The sequence below is a fragment of the Pistacia vera genome, unplaced genomic scaffold, assembly GCF_008641045.1.
Source record: "Pistacia vera cultivar Batoury unplaced genomic scaffold, PisVer_v2 Contig626, whole genome shotgun sequence".
NCBI lineage: Eukaryota > Viridiplantae > Streptophyta > Magnoliopsida > Sapindales > Anacardiaceae > Pistacia > Pistacia vera.
Genome location: NW_022196475.1, coordinates 270,002 through 280,534, shown reverse-complemented (window position 1 = coordinate 280,534; position 10,533 = coordinate 270,002). Strand labels below are relative to the sequence as shown.

Sequence of the window (10,533 nt, the reverse complement as noted above, 5' to 3'; positions counted from 1 at the left end):
TTGTTTTCAAATCAAAAGTTAAAAATATATAAAGTTGATTAAATTGTTAATGTTCAACAAAAACTGAAATAAAAATTCAAATTGTTGCCGATGGTGGAGGATCTGGTGGAAATTGGCCCGAAAATGCCTATGAGCCAGTAGAACAAGAACCCATATTAACTGAGATGAACTACTACATCTTCTCCATCATTTGCCTATATTGGCAAAGTTCTTCCCTTATGCCTCTTAGTTCTTGCTCCTCCTCATGCAGGTGGTTTTGGACCATAACCCAATCCACGATAATTTTTGTTCCTTTACCTGTTGAGTGATCTCTAATTGAATAGGTGGCTGAGAACCTTCTTCAGGCTCCTGATTGAGAATGTTCTCCATTTGTTCCTACAAAAGTAATATATAGGTACATGCACACAAATATATAAATAAAAATAATATAATTTATAAATTAAAAAATTAAAAGGTATTAGGTTATAATATAAATATAATATACAAATATAATAAACTTTTATATAAAAAAATGAAATACACTACATAATACTTACATAATGAACCTTGGCTTCATCATTTATCCAAGTTTTTCTTTTACTGCTAAAATGAGTGTCATGGAATAAATTCACCTCCCTTGGAGCTGGCCTTTAGGAAGATCCTAATATTCAAATAAACAAACAAATTAACAGTATCTATGTGAATTTGAACAAGTCTGTATTCTGGCTGCTAAAGACAATTTTTATGAAGCTAGCGTCCATTTCATTCAAGGCTAGTTTGTAGTTTGGACTGTTTGTTATTTTCTTGCCAACAACTGTGTATACCTGTGCAGGAATGTAATATTGAAGAGGTTCCAGATGAGGAGGAAGTTGGACCCTCCCACAATAAGTTCAAAAGATAAAAGGCTAATGGACCAGATACATAATGCATAGCAACTACTCTGAGATGCGATCACCTGAGAAGAGCTCCTTTTTGTGAGAGGCAAGAATATGTTTTTCTAAAAGCTAAAGCAATAGGCACGAGTAATATGTTTCAGCCAAGGCCAATGATGTTAATCATTTAAAGCTTTTTCAAGTACTGATTAGCAATAATGCCAAGTCCTAATGTCTTCCAAGCAAAGGGAGAAGTTGTATCACTTGATGGTAGAACTAGCAAGACCAATTTAGAATCATGTTAGAGATAAAGCATATGAACTCTCATAAGGACACACATCATGATCACTTCAAGAGAAATTAGGATCTAGCCAAAGAAAATCCTTAACAACCTTCATATGACATGCTAGATCATCACGATCACTTAAACAAAAATGTGTACAGGACACACATATACAAAGACCAACAAGAGATAGACAACCAACTACTTGTCCATATTATAAGGAATTTGTGGTTAGATGGAAAAATAAATTACAATTTGCTGTTAGATGGTAACACGTAATGACGTCAAAGCCAAAATATAGATTTGCAATTTATCAAGGGAACTTCAAAATTCAAATCTTACCTCTCCTCAAAATAAGGCAGTAGTTGAACTAAGTAGGAACATAACCTCAGCACGCAACATCCACTGAAATAGCAAAGAAAGTTTGCACTAAGTCAGCTCCATTTATGACACAAGTAATGAAATCATTCCCTGGCTCTGCCAGTTCCCAAGTCATACAAGCAGCTGCACATGACATCCAGTTAGCTCTACAAATGTGCAGCAGACTAAACAAACATATATTAAAACAAGAATAACATAATGTTACCATGGACAAGCTTTAATATAAAGAGGCATCAACACTCATGGATTCACACGTAAACATTCCTAGTATATAATGTAACAGGAACACAATTCCACAGTCTGAGAACAAAAAGAACAGACCTGGAGCAAATGTAACACAAGTTGTGGTTGATAATTCCCTCCAATCCCGCAATACATACGTTAAAAGAGCTACAGTTCCTCCACCCAATGAGTGTCAAACAATCTATAAATATCCACAAAAGTTAATTCCAATATTATTCACTGGCAATAAAATCACATCAAATGTGAAATTAAGCGGTTCTGAAGCATGATTATACTTTGTACAAATTATACCAACATCAATAGAATTATAGAGGTATTTGGATTCTGCACACATTGAGAGATGCTAAGAAATCAACAACCAATTTTCACGCCAATCAATGAAAGATTGCAGTGAACACAACAAGAATACATGAAAAGACAGTGCAAACTTGACTATTTTTGGAGCAAATACATTTCTTGTATAGGACAAACCTTTATTATATGCACCGTGAGCTGAATTCTCCATTCTACCTTTATCATTTCTTTTTTCTTTTACTCTCTACCTTCTTCATTAATTTAACTTATTTACAGTAAATAGGCTTCTTCAGTAAAAATTTACAACGGAATCCACAATAACCAATGATTTGTAGAATACTTCTCCTAATAACAATTTGATATGACTAGTGACCATCAATATTCCACATTCATAAAGACAGCTATAAGAGACATTTGCCCAAAATATGTAAAACATTTTGAGGGTGCTATCTCAACTTTTAACTAATCCTGCAATCTGACAGATACCAACACCATTTTCACATCATGGAATAATTAAAACAGATAAACTTGGATCTATAAAACAACTGGCTCTATAGATACATACAGAGACAAATGCTGTAAATAAAACATATTAGTGAAACATGCTAAACAATAGGCTTTCTAAGTAGTACTATAAGAATGACGCTACTAAAGCTACAATACCTTCCACATTTCAGAAGAAGCTCTCTCAAATCTAACTGTCCTCATTTTCAAGCATAACAAGAGTCCTGGACTTGAAACACATCACAGAAGTAAGATTTTATATTCTATTACCAAAACCATATTTTTCTCAAACACTTACTATCAAAGGCTATAATCAAAGAATGGTACTAATAAGAAAAGGGATAGCCATTAGTGGCTAGAGAAATTAAATTAAAAAAATTACCTTGCTTATTGTAAGGGCAATGATGCAGGCTGTTGATGAACCCTTGGCTTTCAAGCTTGAGTGGGCCTTCTCCAACACCCTTGCAACATCAATTTCACCCTTGGGGACGCATTGCTTCTGAAGACCCATCGATACTCAAAGGCTGAGGCCCAAAATGAACCAAAGATTGATAACTATCATGATTATCATCTAGGGTTTCAGTATCTTCCATTGATGAAGAAGACCGATCAAGGGTTTTTGAAGTAGAAGGGGCTATACCTGAAATTGGTGAAGAACCATCTCGATTTGAAGATAAAGAAACCAAAGAATGGCCATTTAGGGTTTCTTTATGCGGCGACCGATGAAGATTTTGAGAAGGACCAGAGTCAGGTTCTACGATTTCGATCAAAAGGGTATTCATTGAGTAAGAGAAAATTGATATTGAGAATGGATTCAAAGAGAACGATAAGAAAGAATCGGAAATTCCTTTTGGGGCTTGTATTTACTGAAGTTAGGAACAGAACCTTGGTGACGATCTGGATGCCATTTCAGTGCACAAGCTCGATATCTACAATCAAGAAGAAGGAGATCAGACAAAAGAGGAAAACATCTTCTCATTGACAACAGTGATAGTTGGAAAGAAAATAATAATACAAAGGATTACAACGAAAAAAAATACCAAAAAGCAAACAGAATAATCTAGCGGACCAGCGTTGATTTAGAATGAATCAATGTTGTGGGGAGCTTTTGCACTTCAGTGGAAGAGAGGGAAAATTTTGTGGGTGTTTCTGGGTGCAAATAGGTACTGTGGTCTTTGGGGGGAAGAAATTGGTTTTTATTTTATTGTATATTTTAAGGACAATAATACATGGAATGACGGGATATAATAGTTGATTAATTATAAATTAATATTAATAGAGGATCATGATTACGTCATATCATTCGATATATAAATTTAGTATACAATTTTTTGTGACGATAGCATTACTCTTATTTTAATATTTTATAACCTTAAACCTTTGTCTTAATGAAAAATGGGTGGAAAATTTTGCCTTAAACTTTTGACTTAGCAGAAATTTTTAATTTTTGTTTTTTCAATTTAATCCTTGACAGTTAAAAAACTGTCAAAGATTGAGACTATAATTATCAAGAAATTTTTTTTTATAATTTATTTTTAACCAAATTTTCCAAAATAGTCAAAGGTTATTTCAAATTCTTGACAATTCATAAACTGTCAAGAATTAAAATTCTTGATAGTTTTTAGAACGTTCAAGAAAATTTATCAACTCATTTTGTCAAGAAATGAGGTTTTTCTAGTGGTGGTATCACATTTTTATGATGTGAATACCCAAATCCATTGTTTAAATAACTAGACCGTATTGATTGGTAGGACTGATCAGACCATAATCGGGTACCTTTAACGGTCCGGTTCTCTTTGAAAATCGGAATACACATTGACTTAGTTTGAAAAGTTATACAAAAGGTACAACATAGGCATTTGTACAACATTCCCAATAAAATTAAGGAAGATTAATCGACAACTCATGATGCATATCAAGTCAATAATTCAAATGAATTTAGTTTTCATATTGATGCGGAAGTTAATAAACAAGAAGAACTTCGTAGGGTGGATGTGGAACCAGAGGTTATTCAATTTATGGAGCCAAGTAGTAGAGTTAGTGATAATGATATATCATGTTGCTCAAATTTATATGCTATTATAGGAAATGTCAAAGGTTAGGCATGTACAAATTTATTGGAGATTATATAATTCAAAGAATTTGACAAGTATTTATTTCTTTGACAGGTTTTTTTGATTAATTTCTTATTATTAAGGATTGCTGCTAATATAATTTTAATTAAAAACAGTAACCATATTACTAATTTTGGTAGAATAATGTACTAATATATATATATATATATATATATATATAGTGGCAAGATTCGTTAGATGCGTAATTGTTAAAAAAAATGCATTTTGTTTGCTATGTCTTTAATATTTAATATAACAATAATAAAAAAATAATAAAAAAATTCTATCAGATTAAGTTTTCTATATGTTTTTTTAGAGGTGTGCTAGCAATAGTCGTGCCTGAGACAAGTGCTACACACCTTTTTATTTTACTGAAATAAAAAGATAGATTTATTACATTTGGCAACCGGTACGAGAACGTGCAGCAACTGTCACAGACACGATTATTGTTAGCATTCCTCTCTCTTTTATACAAATCTGTTTATTATTACCTAGTTTGAAACAATATGAAACTTCATAAGAAATTTGGAATTTAACCGAGAAGTGTAAACACTAAAAATAGAATTAAAAAAAAATGGTGGTTTACATAAATTACCCTAAATGGATGAAAATGTTATTATTTTTTAAATCAACCAACTTAAGAGTAAAACAGAAATAATACAATTTTTAGTATAATAAAATTTTGAACCAGAAAAAGAGGGAATAAAATTTACCGTTAAAATGCACAATTATGATTCAATGATTGTGTCGTGAAATGTTTAACTTTTGAACATTAAATGCACCTGCCCACTTCTTTTTTTCACTTCTATAAAATTAATTTATTTCCATCATAGCTCAGATTAAACCTAAGAGAGCCGCGTGTAGATATATTTTATCTTGCTGGTTTAGGCTTCGTTTAATTAATTTTTTAGAATTAACATTTTATTTTTAATAAGATTTTTGGAAAATATGATAAGATTTTGAGAACGTTTTTGGCACATTTTATAAAATATTTTCTGAAAATATTTAGATTATTTTTAACGCCCTAAGTTTATTAATTTAACTAAACAATCCTCACAATAAAAGTTCATAAATTGATAAAAACACCTCCACACACCCAACTATTGTTGGAAGCCGGCCACCACCGTCGGACGGTTGCCAGAAGCTGCTAGGATGACACATGACCAACTAGATTTGGCTGATTGTACATCGATCTGGCTCTTTTCGGCCAAATCCACTGTGGATCTAGTTGGAAACAGCTAGATCTACGGCTACAGATCTGGCCATTGTTTGGTTGTCAATGATAGTCAAGATATGGTCATCGTTAACGGACAGATTGGTACATAACCGGCCAGATCTAGCTGATCGTGCGTCATTATGATGTCGACGGCCTGTGGTGGCAGCTTGCAGGTGATAGTGGCTTGGGTGGGTGGGAGTGTTTTTGTTAATTTTAAAACTTTTATTGAGAAAGGTAATTGTTAATGTTTTGAGTTGAATAAAATAAGATTGACTTTTGAAGAATATTAAAACAAATACATTTTTCATTTTTTAGGATAGGATAGTAGAATATAGTGTAAAAATAGTGTGTCAAACGCAGGGCTAAACTTAGTTAAAAAAAAAAAAAAAAAAGCAAAGAAGGTCATACAAAGTGACGTGACTAAAGGTGGAAAAATAACCCGCCTAGCCCAACCTGTGGCAGGCGTTGGCTAGAAGGGTTGGCTCAGCCCGGCTCGCCAACCCTAACCCAACAGGTTTTTGTGCGGGTTGGGCCGGCCTGGCCCAAATTTTTTTTCTGTTGTGTAATTTTTTTAGCTAACTTTTCAAATATCAATAATTCAATTAAATTAAATTTTTTTGTTAACATTTTAAATATTAATTCAATTTTAATACAATTAAATTGTAATATGAGAAAAATTAGATTTATTCATTTATCAAAAAATAAAATAAGAAATAAGAAATTATAACAATTATTGTCTCGTGAAAAACCTTACCAAGAAAAACCCAATTAGGACAAAAACTTGTTAAGGAAAAAAGAGTGCAATAATTGATAGTTAATTTACAAATTATAAAACAACTAATTTGAGGGTTGACTAGAATCTCCCTCATTTGTATCATCTAAATTACAAAATTGAAATGATTCTATTAAAGTATCATCGACAACCTCGTATTGATCCTGATGGCACGACCGTTCCCAATTTCGAAGACTTGTGAGGGTTTCAATCAATTTTGGTGAAAGTTTAGTCCTCCTGTCATTTAAAATTCTTCCACTTGCACTAAATGTTTGTTCGAATGAGACGGTTGAGACAGAAACAGAGAAAACATCTAGGACAAGTCTTGACAATACCGAAAAAATACATTTTCTGATTTTTCAATATTTTAAGACATCAAAATTGGCTCTTAGTTGTGGATCTGCTGGTAGCACGTCGGGGAATCCCAAATATTGGTGAAGCTCATTACTCTGTAGCTGCATGGAAGACAATATATTTATTGTTGATGCTTTTGAAGAGAATGTTATGCTTCGGGTTTGGGTCCTTTTTGACCTATTAAGAGCCCTCCAAGAGTCAAAGTCTTCATTTGTTTCTTCTGATGCTACTTCCTCAGGTATTTCGTCTCTTTGCTAGTTCCCATACCTATTTTCATATTGCAAATATACATATGCAAGACACTGTTTTATCTCTCTTAGTTGATTGACATATGCTTCATCTCGTAAATTTTTACTTAACGTGTCTAAACCATTTTCTAAACGTGCTAATTTAATTCTAGGATCAAATATGACAGATAAACAAAAAAAAAAAAAAGGAACGAGTTTCCAATATTTTTTAAATTTTAATTCCATTGCCTCTATTGGTCCCACTAAAATTTCATTGTTTCTGTTTTTTCTAAATAAATCTGAAATTTTTATAATTGTATGTATTACCAATGGACTAGTAGGATAATACACACCAGAAAGTTTTAAAGTGGATTGATAAAAAAATTTAAGAAAATAATGAAATTTTTTAGTTATATGTCAATCACTGTCTATCAAATAATGAGAACCTCTATTATTTGCTACAAAATAACTAATTAAACTTGCTTAAGGTAAACATGAATCAAGCATTAAATAAGTACTATTCCATCTAACATACATGTTTAATGCAAAAGTTCTAGGAGACATATTTGATTTTATACAAGCATCTTGAAATTCAACATTTCTTCTATTACTGCTAGTAATCCAAGCTAAAGAATTCCCAATTCTATCAATATTATTTCTAATTTTTTTCATACCACTTTTCACAATTAAATTAATAATGTGACATACACAACGTTAGTGAAAAAACTTCAAATTGTCATAAAAAAGAAAATTACTTTTAAAAAAATCTATAGCTTTATTGTTAGCACTTGCATTATATAAAGTTAAACTTATCACTTTGTGAACAATATCATAATCTTCTAAAATTTCAACAATTTTATTATAAATTTGTTAACCACTATGATTCACATCCATTAATCTAAATCCTAATAAAGATTTATTTAATTTAGATTCGTTATCAAAATAATGACTAGTCACACAAATGTAATATATCTTGTTTAGCTCTACCAGTCCAAATATCGGTAGTTAAAGCCACAGTAACATGACAACTGTGCATTTTATTTCTTAACTCTAATTTCATTTTCCCAAACAATTTTATTAAATTATTTATAGTTGCAATTTTAGAATAACTTTTAAATCTTGGAAAAAATGAATTTTTAATAAATCTTTCAAAATATTTATCTTCAGCCATATTAATAGGTTGATCAGTTGGAGCAATATATAAAGCTAATTTTTGCCTATATACATTAGAATTATAACGCTAAGTAGTATCCATATTAGTTATTTGAGTTTGATTGGTTTCTCTATTTCCATGTTGATTCATATGTTGACTAGCATGCCTTTTTAAAGTACTAATACCATTAACTGCATCAGCTTTATAAATATTTCCACAATACTTGCATCTTGCTTTCTTTACTTGAACTCCATTTTCTGTCTCGTAAAACTTATCGAAATGCACCCAAATGTCTGATGTGTGTCTGTCGTCGGTTCCGACCGTAGTTGATGAACTCGCTTCTACTTGAGACAGAATTGGACGAGGATGACGATTACGAGGACGACTTCTAGAACCACCGGGAGCTGTAGCAGCATGGGGAGGAAGGGGGGAAATATTATGAGGTGTATCAGATTCTAAGAATGGGAAAGTGAGATTATTTGAATCTACTACATTTACGTTAGTAAATTCAAGGGGACTGGGATAATTTTCTTCATCATCAAAATTGATGGGATGGAAATATCTATCCATTCTAGTTAAAAAAAAGGATATAGAAGAAATAAAGAATTAAAGAAGGAAAATTGGAAATATGAATTGAAAATTGCAAAAACTAATAAAAATTAAAATGAGAGCAAATTGACAACAAAGAGATTGAGAGATTTCAATAGAGAAAATGAGAGAATAAGAGAATTTTGGATGTGAGGAAATATGAGAGTTTAGGTCCTATTTATAGAAAAAAAAAAGGGGGAAATAAAATGACCAAAAAGACCCCTTCAACTACTATAAAACGACTATATTTCAATAGTAAAATAGGTTTCTGCCAAAAAAAAAAAAAATTAATTTAATTTAATTTTTTTTGTCCAACCTGTGGGTTGCCCCGCGGGTTGAAAACCCCCAACCTGGCGGGTTGGATGGGTTTTTTTTTTTTTTTTTTTTTTTAATATAATCTATTGGGTCACCGGGTTGGCCTATGAAGGCCTAGCTAGCTCGACGGGGTATACCCGAGTTGGGTTAGGGTTGACCCGCCTAACCCGACCCATTTGTTCCACCTCTAGACGTGACAAACATCACTTGTCACATTATCATTTAATAATTAATTTATTTATATTAATTAAAAGAGTAATGCTACACCCACAACCTCTTCTCACAAACTTTCTCTCACAACCCCAACATGGCAGCTCGTAATTGGTCAACCGCTATTTATCAGGTGGGACCCATTGCGAGCTAACCAATTGCGAGCTGCTACGTCGGGGTTATGAGAGGAAGTTTGTGAGAAGAGGTTGTGGGTGTAGCATTTTCCGAATTAAAATATTTTATTTAACCCAAATTTTTTTTAAAAAAAAAAATCTTCATTAATTCAGTTATGTTTCATTTCAAAAAATTTGTCAATCTTTCTCTCTCTTTCTCCCTTTCTTTCTTTCTTTCTCTCTCCTTCGTCTTCTCTTTCTCCCTTCGAACTCTCCCCTTGGTTGTCACCACCGTCACCCATGGTTACAAGTGCTGCCGTGAAGCCTTCTTGTTGCCCAGATCTAGCCGGTACTTGAGGCTCTTGCGTTGGCCAAAGGTGCAGCGCAAGAGTTGTTGGGGTTATGCCTAATAGTACGGTGTTTTTCTGAAATAATGTAAACAATTGTTAAATAAATAAAAAATGTTTCATTTGTATTGCCACCATACATCTCCCTTATAATGAATAAGTATATGTATATACATCAATGATCCAAGGTTCTAGAGCTACTGGATAAGATAAAATTCTCATTTATATGAAGCAGTCATAAATGGGAGATACGAGATTTTATCGTAGCTTCAAATTATATTCACAACCATGAAACATGAGCTAGACACTTTATTTTGATAATGTTGTTGTCTTGTCTGCCTTCGTGGGGTGGTGAATCTCAAATCACTTTAATAGGGATTTTGGGGCAGAGACACTTGTGCATATGATATGCATTGAACTAGACCAAGTGAAGTTTATAATTCTGTGTAACTACTTAACGGAAAACATAAACTTCACACTTTAGCAACTTTGGCATATGTACCTTAATCCTGAGTGGGTAGTGTACCTTTGATTTGTAGATTGTAGTCTTTGATTAGAGTAGAAGGTG

At 32.5% G+C, this 10,533-nt stretch overlaps 2 long non-coding RNA genes across 2 annotated transcripts; both read right to left on the bottom strand.

Annotated features, from left to right (window-relative positions):
- Nucleotides 1-294: 294 nt before the first annotated feature.
- Nucleotides 295-1,925, bottom strand: LOC116111105. The gene is made up of 3 exons (XR_004125001.1): nt 1,837-1,925; nt 1,477-1,638; nt 295-375 (listed from the first exon to the last, which is right to left on the bottom strand). It is a non-coding gene; the product is annotated as an uncharacterized LOC116111105 (long non-coding RNA).
- A 685-nt stretch (nt 1,926-2,610) lies between these two features.
- LOC116111106 lies at nt 2,611-3,569 on the bottom strand. The gene is made up of 2 exons (XR_004125002.1): nt 2,939-3,569; nt 2,611-2,780 (listed from the first exon to the last, which is right to left on the bottom strand). It is a non-coding gene; the product is annotated as an uncharacterized LOC116111106 (long non-coding RNA).
- Nucleotides 3,570-10,533: the final 6,964 nt, after the last annotated feature.